The sequence below is a fragment of the Topomyia yanbarensis genome, chromosome 2, assembly GCF_030247195.1.
Source record: "Topomyia yanbarensis strain Yona2022 chromosome 2, ASM3024719v1, whole genome shotgun sequence".
NCBI lineage: Eukaryota > Metazoa > Arthropoda > Insecta > Diptera > Culicidae > Topomyia > Topomyia yanbarensis.
Genome location: NC_080671.1, coordinates 390156391 through 390180002, shown reverse-complemented (window position 1 = coordinate 390180002; position 23612 = coordinate 390156391). Strand labels below are relative to the sequence as shown.

At 38.5% G+C, this 23612-nt stretch overlaps 1 protein-coding gene across 5 annotated transcripts in view; it reads right to left on the bottom strand.

Annotated features, from left to right (window-relative positions):
• LOC131684772 (uncharacterized) overlaps positions 1-23612 on the bottom strand; it is a 736395-nt gene that overhangs the window by 313488 nt on the left and 399295 nt on the right. The window contains exon 4 of one of the 5 annotated variants that reach the window (XM_058967908.1): positions 11627-11741. The exons of the other annotated variants lie outside the window; for them this stretch is intronic. The gene's annotated coding sequence lies outside the window, so the exon portion shown is untranslated. The remainder of the gene's footprint in view (positions 1-11626; positions 11742-23612) is intronic. 5 annotated transcript variants of the gene reach the window in all.

Genomic DNA, 23612 nt, shown 5'->3' with positions numbered 1-23612 from the left:
AGTTACATGAAAGCAACCAAAATATATTTCAACCATAGGGTCTGTTGATTAAACTATATAGCTGAATCATATGTTGGTTGTTTTCATGTAACTTTAAAATGTTTCACAATATCGCCTTGATGTCAAAGAGAAAGTTGCAGGAAAGTTTACGGGCCTTTTGAAAACCTATTATTGTTGATGGAGAAACGCGACTAACTTATGAAAAGGTCGTAATAAAACAAAATAATTGTGTTGTTAAAACAAACGTGGAATCTAAGATGGTCGGTCACGATTTTAAATATTTTCGGACGTATCTTCGTGGAATTCCTCTGGTGTTCCCATTGTTTTCGTCTCGGAACATTTTTGTTTTGCTTTCGGTATATATCTGTCAAGGTATCGAAAGTCTCTCTAGTAAAAGTCTTTGGTCCGCACTTTTGATACACGCAGAAAAATATGGCCTGCTTGTAACCACAAACCGTTTAGTTGAACTTCAAATTAGTAAAATGCAGAGTTTACCTTTTATATTTCAGTCTCGTTTATTCTACTGTGATTTTTATGCATTCAAAACCGAAAATGTCCAATGCATAAAATTTACAGCAGAATAAAAAATAGACAAACAGAAAAATGATGTGATATCTGTTATGGAACAAATTTCTATGTGGCATACTATTATAATTTCATTAATTTTCACATGGTATCTATGCGTGACAGTTAATTTTTATGTTCTACTACAAATTGCAAAAAATTATGTGTGAAATGAATATATTCAATATAACGAATTTTCTCAGCGTAAATTTTCGACTGTTTTTGTTATGAAATGAAAGAGTTTGTATATACCATAAACCACACCACAAGGAAATGAAAATTCATCAAAATTCAGTACAGGTTTAGATAGTTTGTGCATTCTAATTAGTGAGAATACATCAGCCAATAATGGCCATTGTGTTGGTGGCTAAAAGGAACAAAAATGATTCGTCGCTATGAAACGACGATAGAGGATTATTTTTTTGCTTTTTTTATTTGGCCTATTTGACAGGTATATCCCGGAATCAAAACAATGATGTTCCTACCACGACAATCCTAATCTAGTGTTCTGTATCTACTAGTTGAATGTATGCTTTATAGAATCATTGGCAGCTGCAGGATTGTGAACTGAGAGAACTTCGCTTCATGCTCCATGACATATAAAATTCAAAACAAAACTATTAACACTATACTCGCCACGAAAGGGGTTTGTTGTGTACGCAATTTGTTGTTATAATGAAAATGTTGATAAAAGGCCGTATTTGAAAGAATTGTAAAACGCATTTATTTTTTTTCAATTAGTTTCAATTTTTATTCGAAAATCGCCTAAAAAACTACGTTATTTGAGTATGACCCCTTTACGAAAATGTTTCGGTATCATCTCGTATCTGAATGAGATTTTGTAACAGTGAACGGCAAACCAAATATATTAAATTTTAAATTTAAATTTTTGGATTAATTTCGAATTCTTTTGATATATTATGAGTTTTTGATAACTCATTTGACCAATTGAGCTCTCAAATGGAGGCAGGGTTACCGTCTCTAGTGGTACTTTGACCAGCAGAATTTTACTGAGCACGGGATAGACTTCAAGAGACACATGGGTATGCGTTGAAATCAATTAAAATTTCGAATTAAAGTGTTCATTCGACAAAATTTTGGAGCGCTTCCATTGCTTTTTATTGTATAAAACGCTTAAAAACAAATAAATAAGCACTGTTTTATTTATTTTTTAGCTAGGGTTCCCACCCCTCCGGGTTTGACCCGGAGACTCCGGTTTTTGGAGACGATCTCCGGCCCTCCGGGATTTACAACAATTTCTCCGGGTCTAGTGAGACGATGAATAATTTTAACTGAACTGAAACGAGTTCTTCTGGCGTTAATATTGGCGGCACCTTCAGCGGCCATTAACCCATTCCATGTTGTTTGTGGATAACAACGTTTTTAAACAGCTATAACTTTTGATTGATGCGAGAATTGCTCACAAAAACGAGTAATGTGATTACTGTCTTTAATTTGAGTATTAACAGTTACAAGGATCAGCTCTAGAACTGAAGTTATTGCAATTAGTCTGATTGGATTCTGATGGAGCAGTGCTGCCAAGGACAGTTTACGTTGACGACGGAAAATGATTTTTTCATATATCTTCGATATGGTGAAATATTATTGAAAACTGATAAAACTTATCAATTTAGACTGTCGTTGGCTACGTTTTCCACGTAATTGGACTATTGTAATTATTCTAGGAGAATTGAATTGAGAATTGGAAGGTAAGAATTGACCAGCTTCTAGCACTGCCATGGAAGTACCTATCTTTATGTAAATAGGCTTTTCGTGTTTCTTAACCCCACCGTTTTCAAGGAAAAATAGTTTTGAAACATGCACTAGAAAAAAGTTAGGCATGAAAGGGTTAACTGTTGAGCATAGAGAAAAGCTTCGTTCTTTTGTTGCAACTTTCTTAGCTAATGAGAAGATGAATAAGTGAATTTTTAGCCAGCTATAATTCTGGAAGACATCGCAGTGTGCTTCCCAGACCTTGCCGCTTTCCTGCCTGCTTCACTCTACTTCTACTGTTAGCAGTGGCAGAGGGCAACCCTTGCCCGGTTTATCCTCCACAGCCAGAGTGGTCGGTGCTTTCGGATTTTTGTCGTTAGCCGGGGAGTTGAAATTTCACACCTATATATATATATATATCATCAAAACGGTTTAGAAACGTGAAAAATTTACAGCTTAATGAGAAAATCTCAGAACAGTGGTGTGCATTACGCTTCGCTAAAACGGACTAAACGGTGAATGTGAATCAATTTTAGTAATTGACACCTCGACGAGTTGCAAAAGCAATGAAAGAGTTTATCCTTGTCTCATTTAAACTCAGCAGATAGGTCTGGTTTCAATGTATACTCATGCTTCTATAAAAACTTGTCCCAGGTCAGTAAAAATCTCCGGGTGAAAGCCTCGCCAGAGGTGGAAACCCTATATGTAGCTCGTAGCACTAGGAGGAAAAATATATTATTTTCTTCACATTCAGCGTAGAGTGTAATGTTTTGGTAAAGCACTCCACCTTTCTGTGCCGTTCACAATTAGTTGTATGTTTTTCATTTGTTAACAGTTTTGTTGATTTAGTTGGATGTAGTGATTCGCTGTCTCGGTTATTCACAAAGAATCCAAAAGCACCAACCACTCTCGCTGTGAAGGATAACCCGAGCGAGCTTTGCTCTACTCCTCAGTAAACAAACACGGGGTGTGAAATCACACTTCAGTTTCTTTCGAGAAACTTGGTGAGGAACATTAATCCATTGAAGCGAAGGTTCAATGAGGTGAAGTAAACCCAAATGGCACTTTTAAAAAAATATTTGTCATCGCCAAGAGGGGCTCTCCTTAACAGTTAGGGCCTGCAACCCGAGGATGATGTTTATGAGGACTGGGTGCTGGGCGATTCCTGGTAAAGAAAAGGGCAACGCAAAATTGCAAAATAATCCGATGATTCTTCCGGGCGAATTCGGATTTACCTGAACGAAGACACGGAATTCGCCTCCAAAAACCGGTGTGGCACTCCTAAGCAGGGCTTTTTTCTTTCAATAATTACTTCCGATATTAATCCAGCGCTTTCGAAGATTGGAAATTCAATAAATCAAAAAAATCGATTTCAAATTGGCGAAATTTGAAGACAATCTCACGACTACTAATCAAACCATTTAATTGTTTAATCCTTACAAGTCTGATCATATTTTAGTTTCGATTATAGAATTTTAACCTTAAGGTCATTCGCTTCTTCATTCAGGTTAGGAATTTTCCTATAGCAAATCTCTATTCCTGTGTGCGGGATTGGGATTCGAACCCAGGTGAGCTGCGTACATGACATTCAATGTACAAATTCCGCTATGCCCGCTCGAGTCTGATCTTGTTTCGATGCGAGAAATAGGTTGGTATAAACATAATTGATACCAAATATGCAGTAGTTTAGAATTTTCGCTATTCTAGTTACTTCATACACAAGATATTGAAATTTTAATTGTATTCTCAAACAAAGTTTTGTCGAAAAAGTATTTGTCAAAATTTTAGTTTCTGTTCAAAATCCGGGCCCCCTTCAAAACTCCGGGCTCCGGGGGAAACCCTCTCGGCGGCCCTGTTCGAACCTATAGGCGTTCAATCTGAACTAACAAAATAATATTCTGATGAAATAAAATTTAATCATAGTTCTACTATCGGATCAAAACAATATCATTCAACCTATCCAGTCTACCCACTTCACCACCGTCCCGAAGCAAACAAAAAGTACCGTCATAATCTGGATTAAATATTTTCCTGACACTCATCCGGAATGGGGATAAAACTAACGGCCAACAAAGAGGAGAAACAGGAGATTCAAAACACACCCCTGAGATAAACTCGGCCACTTTAAAGTAGCCTGTAGGTACCTAGTTAGATTTGCAGAGCTCTTTCGGAAACGAGAACAAAAATACTGGAGAAGTGATAGAGTGAACCCTACTCGCATTGTCACCAGCACTGCACAAATCTACTATCTCCTCTTTAGTATTTACCCAAGTGACTTGAGAAAGGCAAATACCAGAACTTTCTATTTGCCAAATAAACTGCCACCAGTCAGTGATTGAATTCTGGGGTTCCTGAAGTTGGGTTGTATCCATGAGAAAATCGAATCAGAAAATCCTACACAGGCTCCTTCCTGCAAGCGGGGGAAATTCACAGAGATTAGAAAGTCTACTCGCCCGCGGGTGGGGTCGGGGGTTTAATATAGGTATTGACAGAGACAAGCAGGAGATGGTTTTGTTTACCTTCGCGTATGACTGGTTGTCTATTTCGCAGCCCCAATATTGCAATGTGATATACGTTATGCAAATTTATCTTGAGTAATTTTACCCACGCCCCCCGCTAACTTTTAGATTGTTTGTTTTCCAGCCTGCAGATAGCAGTTTTCGTTATATTTGATGGGTTTGTTTGGAGGCTCATGAAATGTGTGTGATGATTGGGAGTAGGAGCTCGATAGAACTGAGCTGTAGAATGGGAGGGTTTAAAACGCGGAATTTATTTTCGGGGTGCCTCAGCCTTTTTACATTTCCCGAGATTGCCGAAACTCAAGCAACGATATATCCTCTTAATCGTAGTAAAAATTATATGTGATGAGAGTTCCCGCTTGGGGGCCGAGAATTGGTTTCTTCTTTTCATGAAATTCATTTCAATAATTTGTGTGTTAGGGTTCTAGGGGTGTGACAAATACTTAACTTTTCACCGAAGAAACTATATGACTCAGACTGGAACGAAAAACTTTTGAGAAATTTTTGGTCAAACGACTTATTGTCCCCGGTTGTGGCCCATCTATAAAAATGCACTAAAACGCAAACATATTAAGTAAAACTAATGTAGATTCGTAGTAGAGTAGAATGAGGTCAAATAGGTATAGGGTAGAGATGGTCGGGTTTCAATTTTTTCGAACCCGAACCCGACCCGAACCCGAAAGCTTGAAAATTGAAAAACCCGAACCCTACTCGAGCCAGAAATATTAAAATTTGAAAAACCCGAACTCGACCCGTACCCGAACATTTTAAAATTGCAAAACTCGAACCCGACCCGAACCCGAATATAAAAATTTTGTAAAGCCCGAGCCCGACCCGAACTCGATATTTTCAAAATTTAAAAACCCGAACTCGCCCCGAACCAGAAAATTTATAATTCGATAAACCCGATCTGAACCGGACTTGTTAATACGGAGAATCAACCAATGATCCCGTAGATTTTAAAATTTAGCCATCCGAGCTGGATCTAAGGATCATCCAAAAGTATCATCCAAATAGTTTTTAGAATCACTCGAACCTGAAGTAGCACCATACGCGTCCAGTTATACCTACCTATGACAAAACGAATTACTGGCGAGAGAAATTGACATTTATATTTAGTATTGTTAAACATCGCATTTGTAATGTTCTGAGAAACTTATAAATCGTTGATATCTTAATCAGAAAGTAGGATAAATCGGCTAACGACTAACGCATGGGGAAACAAGAGGAATAATGATGACAGATTCAAACAACCTTGCCCGTCGTACTTAACCAGTTTTTTTTATCGAAAACCGTTCCTGCAAGAGTAGATTTGTATAATGTGTTACATGTATTAAATTAAGCACTGTCAATTGGCAAGTCGTATTCGACAGTTTACACGATGTCACCCGCGTTACTGGTTGGTACGCTCAAACTTAAACTTGTGTCGAAGGGTGTCAATCAAGTTTCTACAAATCCGCTCATGGGTTGAACAGAGCACACAATATTTTTAATATTAATTCCTTAAAATAGTGGAAATTCATGTATTTTCATGCAGGAATCCGAATCATGCAACGGCCTGGCCCGGGGACAATCTGACAGAAGTGCTTGTTTCATATATGTACCACTGACTTGACAGTGGTACATATATGCATACCATTACCATATGAGTGCCATCGTTGATAGATTGTCTCTACTTCCCGTACATTCTTCTTGCTTGACTTGGGTTATTGATGGTTGTCATGAAAAGTAAATCGCATAGAGATTTTAAACGCGAAACACTCATTGTTAAATGCTCTCATGAGTACTCGTTTAAAAAAAATAATTCGGACAGTTTGCGAATCTGAAGAGAAGAAGTTTTATACATGAATAAAAACCCGAATTCGAAAATTCTAAATTCGAAAAACCCGAACCCGCAAGTTTAAAATATCAAAAAACCGGACCCGAACCCGAAAATTGAAATTTGAAAACCCGGAATCCGACCCGAACCCGAGAAGTTTAAATTTACAAAACCCGAACCCGATCCGAAACCCGTCGGGTTCGGGTCGGGTCCGGGTTTTCGGTCCAAAAACCCGAACCCGACCATATCTAGTATGGGGGTACAATAGGAATAGGACATTATCTTTGCTATGTTGTTGCAGAGGTCGCTTGAGGCAAATGTGTATACGCGCTTGCATGTGTCCATGATAACAATCCGTACTTTCGTTGAACACAGATGAAAACTTTCTTAGCTATAAATTTACGCAAATCGATGGAAAGTGCAACGAAGGTTTATTAATTACTTTGATCCTACTACTACAATATTCTACGTGGTTCGATATATGAATAAAAACCACTGCATTTGCTACATTTGAATGTCTACTTTAGGAAAGTTACAAAAATAGCAAAATATAACTCGAAAACCACACATGAAATGTGACTATATTGTTCAAAATTTGAGTTTCCGGTCTGGGTTTTTTTCCTTCACACAATCGAAAAGTGTTAACCCATTATTGCCCAACTTATTTTTCACACGCAGCACAAATTGAGTTTTCCGATTGGAAAAAATGATGTGGTCATTCCAGTGAAATTAATTTCCTACTAAGAATAGCTGATATAATAAGGAACAATCAGTGAAAATTTCAGATTGATCGATTAATTAATTCCTGAGATATCGTGGTCGCCGCGAATGAACTTTTCAACAAAATACAATTCCGAGATAATCGAGTTTTATTGTCGGTGCAGCGAGTCAACGGTCTAGCGTATCAAACACTACGCACCGCCTACGAGTGGTCAATGGGTAGCGATCTATGAATCGCTGTAACTCAAGTTTTAGTATTCCGATCTTAATGAAATTTTGAGAAAATTTTCCTCAGCGTATGTAGTTTGAGAATATTTAATTTACAAAAATTCGATTTTTTTCATCATGACAAAAATGTGTAACCCCTTAAGGGAAAATTGAATGAAAACAAAACATAAACACCGGTTTAACCACTCTAACTTCTCTGAACGTATTCTGTAAGAGTATATGAACAATATTAACTCATTAATAATGCCTGTTCTGCGTTATTCCTTAAGTAATAGGAGTTATTCTTAGCGCCTACTATATATAGTAGGTTGGGCAATAATGGGTTAAGGCTCAGATTATCCCATTAAGTTTTAAAACAGATCCAGCTATTAGTCCGGTTTTCAGTCGCAGTTTTCTGTCCTTCATTAAGTCTTCTTAAATAATTTTAATCGGATTCGATTGCCTACTACAAATAAAATGACACGATAAGCAAGATGGTTTGGTTCAATATGTAACATTCGATGTTGATTGGTTATATTAGAACTGTATGAATGAAATGTACTTGATTTATTAATCATCCAAATGTACTAAGAAATTAAATATTTCACACAAAGTAGTGTAGTCTTACGTCCAGAGTTCGTGCAACCCCATAGGGCTGTCCCTTGTAGTTTATGAAAAAAATACGCACATCAATATGAAACATGCGCATGTCGTCGCTGTTGTGCTATCTTATGACAAACGCCATTTTGGGGTAAACTGAGTTAGATATGCCACATTACTTGTTTGAAAAATCTCTACAAAATGGCGTTTTCAGAATTTTGAAATTCTACTTGGTTACTTACACTGCTGGTCAATAAAATAGGTGTGAGATAAAAATACATGAAATTTTGAGTTTTCTCTAAAAATAGTTCTATATTCAAATATTTTATAGTTAGGCACAGTCGTAAATATGAAAAAGAACACTTTTATTTGTAAATTAAATGCTATGCTTTATCGTAACTCTTTCTTCTCTATGAAATCCAAAAAAGTACCTGGTCAATGAAATAGGTGTATTGTAATCCATTGCATTAAATTTTTTCAAATCCAACGATTTTAAGACTTCAACATTTCTAACAACTAGTAACCTGTGTAAGCTCTCTTATTCAACCAAATTTTATCCATTTGTCTTGACATTGAGTCATTCAAACGCTGATAAGTTTCCGTTGGCATAGAGTAGCATTCCTTTTAAGCTGCTTCCCACAAACGATCTATATGTATGATATTTCGATCCAATAACTTCTTTTTAAGTACATTCCGTAAATTTTCTACGGGATTGATGACAGGAGATTGGCATGGTCCGAAATTATAGTCACTTTACTATCCCGAAATCATTCCTTTACATACTTCGATGCGTGTTTATGGTCAATATCTTGCAGAAACTGTCATGTAAAGGCACGTTATCTTTGACATAGGACTGCATGACATCCTTTAGGATGTCCATCCTTTAGCCTTGCATTCGAATTTTGCCATTATAGTGGCGTTGCGAAGAATAGAACCTGCGCAATTCCACGAGAAGCAAGCTCCAAACCTCATTGTTCTCGCCTCCGTGCTTTACCATATTTTGCGTGTGTCGTAGATCAAACTGCTTGCACTTTGGACGTTTAACGTTTCGTTGTGCATCGGAGGAAAACAGGTTTACCTTTGATTCGTCCCTCCGAAGGATATGTCGCCATTTTTTGATTCCTTCTGAACCATGCCTATTAACGCTGTTGAAAAGCAAATTGCATTTTTCTTCAAAGGCTTTGGCTTCGAAATAGTGGAACCTTCTTAGCAATTCTTTCTGGAAGATTGGAATTTTACGGCCTACAGCGAACTGTTCTCGGACCTGCCACTTTTCCAATTTGTGCTGAATTGGTTTTGGATGACACGAATGGATCAGATTTCGCTAAAATTGCAATACGATGGTCAGCTGCTGTAGATGTTTTCTTGGGTTTTTTGCGTGTTTCCTTTTTTCAAAGGTTTTAAGGCATTTGTAGCGAAGTTTTCGGAATGCCGCAGTGTACTCGCGATTTATTTATACGTCTTATCTTCTTGAACAAAATTTCTTAGCAAAACTCGTTCCACTTGAGTACAGTGAGATGCTCGACCCATTCTATAACAAATCTTTGACTTATTCAACATTTGAATACATTTATTAACACGCAGAATTCAAACTTCACCAAATAAAACGTATAATGGAATCATGTAAAATAATAACACGTTAATATATTTCATACACCTATTATATTGACCACACGAAAAAGCCTGCGGTAGTCTTGTTTTGCATCTTGACAAAGATTGCAAATATAATCAGCGGCAACAACCCACTAGTAACTTGACAGATCCCAAGGCTTCTGTGTGCGGTAGGTGTGATTGAGACTGCTGCAACTTGGTATGCGTAATTGAGAGAAAAACAAAATAATCTATCACACACCTATTTTATTGGCCAGCAGTGTAGATATAGCGAGAAACATGATGAGAAATTGCGAGTTTTTTGCTTCAAATCACTGTATCTAGGGATTTGTTCAAGTTATATTGAAGTTTTAGATGTTTTTATGTGTGAAAATGTCTGAGGAACGCAATGGCATAAACATTTTCGAAAGGAAATTACACGAGTTGTGAGAAAAACCCAGTTTTAGTTTTAAACTGGAAATAAAGCATATTTGGCAACACTGTAATCAAAAATAACATTTTTTTCTAGATTCCCTGACTCATTTCCTTCAAAATGCATTTCACCGATTGTTTATAGACCATATGGACGCAAAGATATGAATAAAAGTTAAAAATTGATGATTTTTTTCTATGGAAAATTTTCTATGCACGATTATGACACGTCATACAAATTTTGCCATCAATACACGCCTATGACACGTGTGAGTGCGACTTTTGTTTACATTCATAGTAAAAACTCGCAACATAGCCAACTGATCTTCGTAATATTTGAGAGATTAATGCAGAATAGATAGAAGCATCAATTGTCTTCTTTGGATTGTTTATACAATTTATAAGTTTCAAGATATTCAATCTCAAACTTTAAAAATCGTTTTTCTCGAAATGTGCTAAATGGCGCTTGTCATAAGATAGCACAACAGCGACGATATGAGAAAGGCAAAACATTGCGAAGCATTAAGTTCAAAATGTTCTCAATTGATATACTATCCGAAGAAAGTAATAAGAGTTATAAGAAATGTCTCATCACACTGTTAGCTGAATTAAAATAGTTTTTTAGCTAAAGGTTGTCTTTATTCAAAGTATGGGTAAAGGCAATGATGTTTGAATATGATTTCGAGCATTTGGTCACTATGGCTAATGACAGCTTTTTAACACAATTTTGGCCGTATTTCGTCTATACATCTAAAGCGTTTACCGTGACGTTGACTCCCATCTCATTAAAAAAATAGATGGTTGATCAGAGTGTATTCGTTGAGAAATTTATCCATTAGGCGACGAATGGAATGTGCAGTAGGTCGACCTTGACCCGCAATGATATTCCGTTATTTCTTGTGTTTTTAAAGAACGGACGCTTTGCGCTCAGAGAAAATTTTTCACTATTTGTTAACGTTGATCAAGTGCTAACCTATTTTTGCTAAATAGCTAAAAGATCCGAATAAAAACTGTAAATGCTTGAGATGAATGTTATCCATAATGACAAAGCGTTTCTCTTTAAAAAAAAAACAATTTTGCATTTCTTGTACCTGATAACATATTTTTAAGATATTTAATTTGCCCTTATTTTTATTAAGAACCTTCTAAATATCAATCATCTATAAGTGGCAGTTTATTCGATTAGCTGCTGTTATAATAATTAAATTATAATTTTCTATCCCCCTCCAAAACTAATTGCAGGCAACCGGCCTGGTTGAGGATAGTGAGATATTAAGAGAAAAACTACCGGGCATAGCGATTTTTTAAGAAGCGTGCTGCGAAAATAGACTGCTTAATCAACCTCGAAAACCATTCAACGGTATCATCATTGCCGTTCGGTTATCGCCGGCAAACTCTGGTGAAGGTATCCCAAAAGAAAACCACGAACTAAAAGCTCTGATTCGTAACTGCCAGCAGTCACCTCTCATCTGTTACGTCTGTCTCCCTAACGGTTGCGCGAGATTTGCGGTCGCGACTTCCTTATTGTTATGCGCTCGTATTCCATTCAATTAACGTCAATTTAGTTTGCAAAGCGACTGAAAGAAGAAAAAAAATCAACATCACTTTATCTGGTCAGTTAGTGGAGCAAAAAGTGTACTTTGTTATAAGTGCGAGTGTAACTAGGGTGTGGATTGGAACGAAGTGCGCGGGTGGCCCAGCCAAGTTTCGAGAGCTTGTAATAAATTGGTCTGTTAGCCGCCAGTGAAAATATAAATCATTGCAGCAAGAAGAGAAAAATAACAAGAATTGTGGCGCGACGACCGGGTCCAGTCCGGCTTAGATGACGGATGGAATCCAAATGAGTCAGCAAGCGTGCTTTCATAACTATTGGATCTGACTAATCAAGAAATGGTAAACGGGGCATTTATCCTTTTGTGATTGTTATTGCTGAGGCTGTATTGAATAATAATGAATTGAGTTAAAGTGAGAACTAGCTGAATCGGATGGATTGTGGTTTTTAAACATTTTTTGTAATAGGATACAAAACATTCTAAGAAGTGAAATTTTTCCAAAAAAATTGTTTTGCAAATAATAACACATTCCACGAAAGGCGAAAGTTTTTAAAAAATTACAATGAGGTGCAAAGAATAACTGAGTAATATACAACATAATCCGTCTTTGCTCCTCAGTTGAACACTGAACAGCCAAGTCATAATCCTTAATATAATAATAACTCCGTCCTACCCGTGCTCTTATTCCGCAAATGTGTTGATACCATACGCCGGACAGGAGCAAATATAAAAAAAACAAGCAACTTTCTAACAGCAGGCAAACAAGATGTTTTCTACTCCCGGGCTCTTTTATCCTTCGAGCGCAGGTGAGTCAGGTCCCATAGCAGCTCTAAATTGAATGAATTAAGTAGATTCATAGCGATGCGGAAATTCTGCTGGGAAAAATAGAGAAAAAAAGCTGAACCATTTCAAGCTTAAAACACTTCTTTTGTACATAGCAACAAACTTTTTTCCCGCCTCCAGTGGTTGAAGGAAATTTTTCATTTCTGGCTGCGAACCAGGCGCAGGTAGCCGCAGCCGTGCGGGAGAGAATCTCAAAACAACGTCAGGAATGAATGTCTGCCGTGCACGTGTTTTGCTATTCGAGAAAGAATCTACGTTTTCCGAGAAAGCACGGCCAGCACATCAAAACAATCGCCCAAGGTCGAATCGTTTAATGTTTTTGCCAACATGAAACGAGACTGCATCAGTACGTACCTACATACATACTGCAGCGGCAAGCTTTGGATGAAATTCCACTAACCCACCGTAGCTGGCGGTGAGGGCGAAACTTTATTGCTGCGTTCCGGTGCGAGATTGATCCGTTGAATTGGCTGCGGAAATTGCGACACGGCCATGAACGACTGGCTGGGCCAACGATTAGTGGGAAATCCGGCCTCGAGAGGGTGGCAAATGGACGTGTAAATGTTCGCTGCGTCCAAATTAAAGTTGCTTAGATTGGTCTATTAACTGATTTATTAGTGGCCGATGTTGAAAATTTGCCGCCTAGCGAAGAAGGCGAAGGAGAGGAGTTGTTTGGAAATATGCAACTTGGTCCTGGGTCATTGCAAAAAAATGGTACTCTATGTAATTGTTTCGTTCGATTTAATTATTGAAGAGTTCTCTGTGAATTAGAGCCACCGACAAACGGATGTGCTACACACTTATTTTTTGTGCCGAATCTCAGCTTTTTGCATCTTTTGCCGAAATCTCAATAGCTGAGATTTCAGCAAACAATTTGTTTGCTGAGATATCAGTAAAAGTGACGTTTGATAACTGAGACTCGGAAAATATTTCGCCGAAAATTAGTAAATAAACACCCTTAGAAAAAATGAAAATTACATTTGACGTAAACAACGTAGCGATGATTTTTTCTGTCTGATAATAGGATTTTACATATTATGATATGAAAAATAAAATTTTGTGATTCTTTTGATGTAAAACTCCAACTGAATGACCTAGGAAAAGCCGAACAACTCACATTTTAACATGTAATTAAATGTAAGTTTATGTGAATTGAGCCGCTTCATTTATGTGCAGAGTTCAAAATATTAATATGCTAACCGAATATGACAATCATTGACGGAGCTAGAGAATGCAAGGTACTCTAAACTACACGATTGCAAGGTGCAGAAGACGCTACATCGAAATGAGTAGAAAAAACTACAAGGGGCAGCCCTATGGGGTTGCACGAACGGTAGACGTAGGACTATACTACTTAATGTAAAATATTTATTTTCTTAGTACATTTAAAGTAATAATAAATCTAATATTATTCTTATGTATATTTTAAGTACAACCAATCAACATCGCATGTTACATATTGAAAAAAACCTTCTTGGTTATTCGGTCATTTCATTTGTAGTAGATGATCGAATCAGATTAAGCTTATTTGTGAAGATCTGAAGAAAGAAGACAGAAAACCATGACCGATATTTGGAACTTAATATTTTTAGCACAAGATCAGCTTTTAAAAACTTTAAAACTTTTTGATTGAGTGTGGTAAAAACCCGAACCGGTGAAGAAAAATCAAATTTTAGACGTGACGTGAAGTGGAAATGAATCACTGAATTGATCGAACGAAAATAATAAACATCCTTTGTGCTTTCCATCGATCCGCGTATATTTGTTACTAAGAAAGTTTTCGTCTTTGCGCAACGAAAGCACAGATTGCTATCATGCAGGTTACGCATGCAACCGCTAACAAACATGCCACATTGAAATCTGTGTTTCGGTCAAAAATATCTTTCTACCATCTTAAATAACTGAAACAGGAAAAATCTGTGATAAATTTCCGAAAAATCACAATATTTCCAAAAATTTGTGAAATTTTCATCAAAATGCCACAAAAAATATTAAAGAAGGATGTCAGCGTCAACATGTTGCTCGTCAAGTTCGTGGCAGTCGTACACTCATATATACTTACCCAGTGTAATAAAAATGTAATAGATATTTCCACAATGTTAAATTGAACGTAACAAGCTAATAAGTCATAGCTTTGATAAATGAGAAAGGCACAATTGTATCACTAGGTGGATTAAAACAGATTTTTTATGTTGTAACGACATTTAATTAGCAAGGAACTGGAAGGTGTAATGTATTTTTCAATATTAAAAACTAGTACTCAAGGAAGAGCAAGTAGTTGAAGGAAGAAAGCAGGAAATAGGGTGTAATTTTTATCGGTTCCGTCAGCATAAAGAACTAAGCCATTTTTTTCAACATTCAATTAGCTAGAGATTACTAAATAGGTAAGTTAAGAAAATTTTAGAGCCATAGTACTCCTGTGAAAGCAAGGACGTGAAATATACAGGCCGGAAAACTCGAAGTCATTAGAAACAGGCTTAAAATCTTACGAACTAATTTTTGTCTTCTGCTGGCAGGAGTCGAGTTTAGGCAGTGTTACTACGAATCGCTCAAGTCTACCAACATGTTTAACGGCAAAGACAGACTTGTCTCTCTTTACCATGAGAACCGACATACCATACTAAATCACTTTAGGCTTGTCCGGACATGCTGCAGACCCATTTACAAATGCAAAATCATCCTGACTCCTGCGGTAGAAGACAAAGGTAGAAGTCTTCGGGAAACTAAACTTGCTTAAATGACCCTATTCCACACTGTTCTAAACTTTCTTCCTTCAACTCTTTGCTTTTCGTTGAGTACGATGGCCCTTAATATTGGCCGAAGGCTAATTTGGCCGAATGCTAATTTGGTGGAATGTTAATTTGATCGACTGCTAATTTGACCGAATGCTATTTTAAGCCGAATGGTAATTTGGCCGAATGCTAATATGGCCGAAGGCTAATTCGGCCGAATGCTAATTTAGCCGAATGCTAATTTGGCCGAATGCTAATTTGGCCGAATGATAATTTGACCGAATGATAATTTGGCCGAATGCTAATTTAGTCGAATGCTAATTTGGCCGAAGACTAATTTGACCGAAGGCTAATTTGGCCGAATGCTAATTTGGTGGAATGTTAATTGGACCGTATGCTAATTTGGCCGAATGCTATTTTAAGCCGAATGGTAATTTGGCCGAACGCTAATATTGGCCGAAGGCTAATTTGGCCGAATGCTAATTTGGTGGAATGTTAATTTGATCGACTGCTAATTTGACCGAATGCTATTTTAAGCCGAATGGTAATTTGGCCGAATGCTAATATGGCCGAAGGCTAATTCGGCCGAATGCTAATTTAGCCGAATGCTAATTTGGCCGAATGCTAATTTGGCCGAATGATAATTTGACCGAATGATAATTTGGCCGAATGCTAATTTAGTCGAATGCTAATTTGGCCGAAGACTAATTTGACCGAAGGCTAATTTGGCCGAATGCTAATTTGGTGGAATGTTAATTGGACCGTATGCTAATTTGGCCGAATGCTATTTTAAGCCGAATGGTAATTTGGCCGAACGCTAATATGGCCGAAGGCTAATTCGGCCGAATGCAAATTTGGCCGAATGCTAATTTGGCCGAATGCTAATTTGGCAGAATGCTAATTTGGCCGAAGACTAATTTGGCCGAAAGTTAATTTGGCCGAATGCTAATTTGGTGGAATGTTAATTTGACCGAATGCTAATTGGGCCGAATGCCATTTTAAGCCGAATGGTAATTTGGCCGAATACTAATTTGGCTGAATGCTAATTTGGCCGAATGCTCATTTGGCCGAATGCTAATTTGCCGAATGCTGATTTAGCCGTATACTAATTAGGCCAAATGCTAATTTGGCCGAATGCTGATTTGGTCGAAGGCTAATTTGGTCGAATGCTAACTTAGCCGAATGCTAATTTGGCCGAATGATAATTTGGCCGAATGCTAATTTGGTCGAATGCTAATTTAGCCGAATGCTAGTTTGGCCGAATGCTAGTTTGGCCGAAAGCTAATTTGGCAGAATGCTAATTTGGCCGAATGCTAATTTGGCCGAATGCTAATTTGGCCGAATGCTAATTTGGCCGAATGCTAATTTGGCCGAATGCTAATTTGGCCGAATGCTAATTTGGCCGAATGCTAATTTGGCCGAATGCTAATTTGGCCGAATGCTAATTTGGTCAAAGACTAATTTGGCTGAAAGCTAATTTGGCCGAAAGCTAATTTGGCCGAAAGCTAATTTGGCCGAAAGCTAATTTGGCCGAAAGTTAATTTGGCCGAAAGTTAATTTGGCCGAAAGTTAATTTGGCCGAAAGCTAATTTGGCCGAAAGCTAATTTGGCCGAAAGCTAATTTGGCCGAAAGCTAATTTGGCCGAAAGCTAATTTGGCCGAAAGCTAATTTGGCCGAAAGCTAATTTGGCCGAAAGCTAATTTGGCCGAAGGCTAATTTCAGCAAATTTAGCCGAATTCAAATTTAGCCGAATGCAAATTTGGCCGAATGCAAATTTGGCTGAATGCAAATTTGGCCGAATGCAAATTTGGCCGAATACAAATTTGGTTGCATGCTTATTTGGTTGAATGCTAATTTGGCCGAATGCTAATTTGACCGAATGCTAATTTGACCGAATATTAATTTGGCCAAATGCTAATTTGGCCGAATGTTAATTTGGCCGAATGTTAATTTGGCCGAATGTTAATTTGGCCGAATGCTAATTTGGCTGAATGCTAATTTGACCGAATGCCGTTCGGCAGAATGTCATTTAGCGGAAAGCCATTTAGCCGAATGCCAGAAATAAAATATCCACAGAATGTTTAGATCAATAACATCAAATGTTCAGTCCCTGTTTTCTTTTTTACTAACGACTCATAGCGAGTCAATTTTTCCCATTTTATTGTGTAACGACATTTAATTAGCAAATGATTGGAAGGTAAGAAGCATTTTTCAATATTAAGTGCCATCGTACTCAACAAAAAGCAGAGTTGAAGGAAGAAAGTTTAGAGCAGTGTGGAATAGAGTCATTTGAGCAAGTTTAGTTTTAGCATTCGGCCAAAATAGCATTTGGCCAAATTATCATTCGGCAAAATTAGCATTCGGCTAAATTAGCATTCGGCTAAATTGGCATTCGGCCGAATTAGGCTTCGGCCAATTTTGCATTCGGCTTAAAATAGCATTCGGCCAAATTAGCCTTCGGTCAAATTGGATGAAAACTAAATTGGCATTCGGCCGAATTAGTCTTCAGCCAAATTAGCATTCGGCAAAATTAGCATTCGGCTAAAATAGCATTCGGCCAAATTAGCATTCGGCCAAATTCGCATTCGGCCAAATTAGCGTTCGGCCAAATTAGCATTCGGCCTTATTAGCATTCGGCCAAATTAGCATTCGGCCAAATTAGCATTCGGCCAAATTAGCATTCGGCCAAATTAGCATTTGGCCAAATTAGCATTTCGCTAAATTAGCATTCGGTCAAATTAGCATTTGGCCAAATAAGCATTCGGCCAAATTAGCATTCGGTCAAATAAGGATTCGGCCAAAATAGCATTCGGCCAAATTAGCGTTCGGCCAAATTAGCATTTGGACAAATTAGCATTTGGCCAAATTAGCATTCGACCAAATTAGCATTCGGCCAAATTAGCGTTCGGCCATATTAGCATTCGGCCATATTAGCATTCGGCCAAATTAGCATTCGGCCAAATTAGCATTCGGCCAAATTAGCCTTTGGCCAAATTAGCATTTCGCTAAATTAGCATTTCGCTAAATTAGCATTCGGTCAAATTAGCATTTGGCCAAATTAGCATTCGGCCAAATTAGCATTCGGTCAAATAAGGATTCGGCCAAAATAGCATTCGGCCAAATTAGCATTCGGCCAATTAGTATTCGGTCAAATAAGCATTCAGCCAAATTTGCATTCAGCCAAATTTGCATTTTGACAAATTAGCATTTTGGCAATTAGCATTCGGCAAAATTAGCATTCGGCCAAATTAGCATTCGGCCAAAGTAGCATTCGGCCAATTTAGCATTCGGCCAATTTAGCATTCGGCCAAATTAGCATTCGGCCAAATTAGCATTCGGCCAAATTAGCATTCGGCCAAATTAGCATTCGGCCAAATTAGCATTCGGCCACATTATTCTTTGGCCAAATTAGTCTTCGGCCAAATTAGCTTTCGGCCAAATTAGCATTTGATCCAATTAGCATTCGGCCAAATTAACATTCGGCCAAATTTGCATTCAGGCAAATTAGTCTTTGACCAAAGTATAATTCGGTCAAATTAGCATTCGGCCAAATTAACATTCGACCAAATTAGCCTTCGGCCAAATTAGCCTTCGGCCAAATTAGCATTCGGCCAAATTAGCTTTCAGCCAAATTAGTCTTTGAGCAAAGTATAATTCGGCCAAATTAGCATTCGGCCAAATTAGCATTCGGTCAAATTAGCATTTGGCCAAATTATCATTCATCCAAATTAGCATTCGGCTAAATTAGCATTCGGCCAAATTAGCATTCGGCTAAATTAGCATTCGGCCAAATTAGCATTCTGCCAAATTAGCTTTCAGCCAAATTAGTCTTTGACCAAAGTATAATTCGGCCAAATTAGCATTCGGCCAAATTAGCATTCGGTCAAATTAGCATTTGGCCAAATTATCATTCATCCAAATTAGCATTCGGTTAAATTAGCATTCGGCCAAATTAGCATTCGGCTAAATTAGCATTCGGCCAAATTAGCATTCGGCCAAATTTGAATTCGGCCAAATTAGAATTCGGCCAAATTAGCATTCTGCCAATTGATCTAGAATCTCGCATATCAAATTATACCAAATGTAGTGTGACACATGAACACTTTACGCGCTTTATTCAATACCAACCTTTCGAGTAGATGTGGTCGGTGTTATGTTAAGTCAGATCGAACTAAGTGACAATATATTGATTTCGAGAAAAACGAGTTTAAAGTTTGAATCCTTTACGTTATAATTTATGCCATAATTCTTCTTTATTGTTACACATTTGAAATCTGGCAAAAGACGAATGTAACTGAAGAAATTCTTCATCCAGTGGTAACATTATCTCATTTTTTAATATTTTGCGACTTAGTCCGGCCTGAGTCAACAGCGATCGGGTTAGTCACTGAACCTAATAGTTTTTACCAACAATTCATCTAAACCGTTTTCAAACAGCAATTTTTAAGTGTACAAAGCTGTAAACAAGCTGCTACTTGAACGGTTGAAAACTCGAATTCAGAAAAATTAATTTCATCATTTCGCATTAACATTCAATTGCAAGCTCGGCCATAAAAAGATTTTCTTTTTAACTAAGCTGGATTGCAATACCGGCTCCTGCTACAACCAAAACACACTGTTCATATTTTCCAACAATTAGTTCACCGATAAAACACTTCACAGTACCACAGTACCAAACCTGAACAAATTCTAAACAGTTCCGCACGATATATCGGTCCAACACAATGAGTTCACGTTTTGTGCGCTGCATGCATTCACAAGTGCAACAATTGCACAATTACCAGCACGTCAGTGCCGATAGCTTTTGAAACAGAGAAACTAGATCAGTTAGCGACTGTTTTCAGCCACTCGACCCACAAATCCAATAGATCAATATAGACCGATTTGGCCCATGTAATTGAATCGGTATCGCTTACAAACCCGCAGGTTAGACCACAGAAACGGCGGCCGTTGCGGTTTTCGCTTCCGAACACGGCCGCTTCAGTTACGCGTTACTTCCTGCAAAATTCGCTTCCCTTTCCCCAAGCGGCGGCGGCTGGCCTGACGGTCGCAAAACTATTTTTAAAACCATGTCCTCTCGATGCTGTCGTTGCTGCTGCTGCTGCTGCTGCAGAGCCGAAAGGCAACTGCGACGCCATTCGCTCAACGGACTAAGGCTATAGCGAATCAACCAAATGAATTGCAGGCAATCTGTAAATTTATAGGCAATTAATAATTTTCTCTGCTTCGCATGGGTGGGTATGTGGATGCGTTTGCTGCCATCCACAGATAAGCGTCACTTCGCACCGAGCTTAAGGGGTTTTTCGTTTAATTATAGAGCCGCTCGTTGAGTCTAGGAATCTGTGACGAAGGTAGGTTCAACCGCTGCCGGCGTGTTTAATATTTTTTCAACGCTTTTTTCTTCTTTTAGCTAAAAGCTGCATAACCTGGATGGAATGCGGGAGAAATGGAATATTTTACCAACTGGAAGTGTCGTGTGCAGGAGGTAGGTCGTAGAAAGAAGAGAACAGTTTTAATTGGATACAACACCACAAACACACGTTCTTGCAGAAGTGGTAGAATGGGGCAAAACGAGTTGGAATACGTCCCGAATTTAAATTTGGCGTTCCCCGATACTTAAGCCACTATTACTAAGCTGTGTAACGCAATTATAAAGGGGAAGTTGAGAAAGAAAGAAAACTGTGACATATGGGAAGGGGAGCGTGTTAAAACGTGACATATAAGTTTTTACTTAAGAACAGAAAATGGTAGCGTACTTAGCAAAGGGGACAAGGAAAATTGTGACAATTAGCGAGAAAAGGGATGGGCACTTTGATTAACTTTTAGACCATTTTTGTGTGTTAAAATTTAGAAGTGATCCTTAGTGCACATCATATTAACATTTTCTAGAGAAGAGCTGTTTTAGCCGTACAAATTTATCTAACCAATTAATTAACTTGTATGAAAACCTTTAATTAGCCCCAGCAGCCCTTTCGAGATTGTTTCTTCAGAAAAAAAGGTGCACATTTTTCACTATGCCATGCTACCCAAGTATCAAATTGCACGGAACATAAAGTGAACGCCTGGAGTAGCCCGCCACCCGGGCGAATGACAGCACACAGTTCGCGGAACAGGATATGTTCGCGAGGATTTGTTTTTGTATTTTTATCATCGCGTGTTTGTCATCTCCGCGCGCGCCGGTTGACTGGCTGCTGGCGAGACACAGTTCAGATTAGTTCCTTCACTTCGTTCGCTGGAACGGCTGTTGGTGGAACAACAAAGCCGTAAGACTTCACGCTTGATTACAAATAATGTACGATTTACTCAAATTGCCTTGAAGCACACTGGATGTCTTTCATTCCTTTCGCCACACGGGATGACGAGGAAACCAGCCATGTTCTGCTGTGATCTCTAGACCCCGTAGGCCATTCCAGGCCCATCTTCCATCGACGAGACGCGGAGAAGTCAACGATCTGAGCGCTGAGCTGAAAAGAACCATTGAATCGCGGGGCTTTGTAATTCGTTCCCTATAGTCATCAGACTTTGAAATGGTAATCCCAAGGGTGGGAAATAAATTTCCTGGCAATTATTAGTAATAAAAAGTCTGGTTTGCCTACGGCACCCAGAGAGTCAACCGCAGCGCAATGTGTCCTAAATGGCACCGGGATTAGGAATTTTTAATTAGCAACAATTAGGTGGCTCATCATAATAATATTTCCCGGCAAATAAAATTCCAGCGGGCATTTCCTTTTAATTACCAGCTAGAAGATCGTCGGTAGGCGAGATATATTCATGAAGAGCAGCCGTTAGATTCTTTTGAGTGTTCCCATCAGTGTTATCTGGCGGGTTTATGTACCGAAAAAGAATGGATGCAATCTAGATTTTTATTGAACAAATCAAATAGCTTCAAACTGTTTTAAAGATTGCCGGGTCCATCAAATCAGCTATTCTTAACAGCAATAAAATGAGGAAGCTGATAAAGTCGTGGGAGGCTCTTCTCAAACAGCGTTCAAGCACCGGCGAACAAGTATGTATTTTTCCTAATAGAAATGAAATAGAGAATTGTGTGAAAATTTGTGACACTTAAATGTCACTACCAATATATTCACATATCCAGCACAAGCCAGAACACGCATGGTGTTTAGTTCATGGATACACGGAAAAATCCGTTCATGAATTCATGGGCAAAAGGTCACGATTTCGTGAACTGAACGATTTACGAAAACCGTGACCAAGTTCCTGAAACTATGAATAATAAACCTCGTATTCAAGAAACTATTTGTGTGTTCTAAAAATCACTTCGCCCCGAATATATACATAGCGTTACATTAGAATGTTTGGTTGGGTTTGGTGTTGTTCCCTGGACATGTTTTGTTTTTATTGTGATTCTTGTTCATGATTTGGGAATACACAGTCGACAGCAAAACGTTGTTCATGATTTCAAGAGCTTATTCGCGATTCTTGTGATTTCTCATGACGTTAGCGGGATTAAAGTTAATGATTTCAAGATCTTAGTCGCGATGTTCGTAATTTCCATTCACGTTATCGTGATATTTTAGTCATGAGTAGAGTGCTTCATGTTCATGATTTCAGGATCTTCGTCACAGTACTCCCGCATCTGCTTTCGTCGGGAACAAATCCCCAGCCCGTAACTTCGTCACCGGATCTTGAACAGGTGCGAATTTACCATCACTTACTTCCATCACTGCTAAATTAGCAACCCCACGCCTGAACACTCCATTGCCAGTTCTAACCATCGCCTGTCGGATTACTCCATCGGATCCGGTTATAGGTTCTTCGACGATTCCACGAGTCCAATTCTTCCTATTTTTCCCGTCCACGATGAACACTAAGTCGCCTTTATTCAGGGGTCTGCAGTTCCGATGCCATTTTGTCCGTTGGTTTATGCTAGGAAGACACTCCTTCTGCCATCTTTCCCACATCTTGTCAGCCAGATACTGTGAACGCGCATACATGTCGCGTAATGCTTCAGCCATGTTAGTCGGTCCAGTTACTGGCATGTCGGAAGATTTTACTGTTCCCCGGAGGAAGTGATTTGGAGTTAGTGCTTCAGTATCCGCCGACTCCTGTGGTATGTAGGTCAATGGACGTGAGTTTATCATGTCTTCAGCCTCTGCTAACGTTGTCAGTAGGATTTCATCTGTCAGTTTCCTACCATCGTCTAAAGCCATCATTGCTGCTTTAACTGACCGCACCATCCTCTCCCATATTCCACCCATGTGTGGTGTTCCTGGTGGGTTGAAGTGCCACCGGATTGTTGGGCTTATCACTTGCTGCGCACATGCTAGATCTTTCTCCTTCTTCGCCTTCATCATTTCG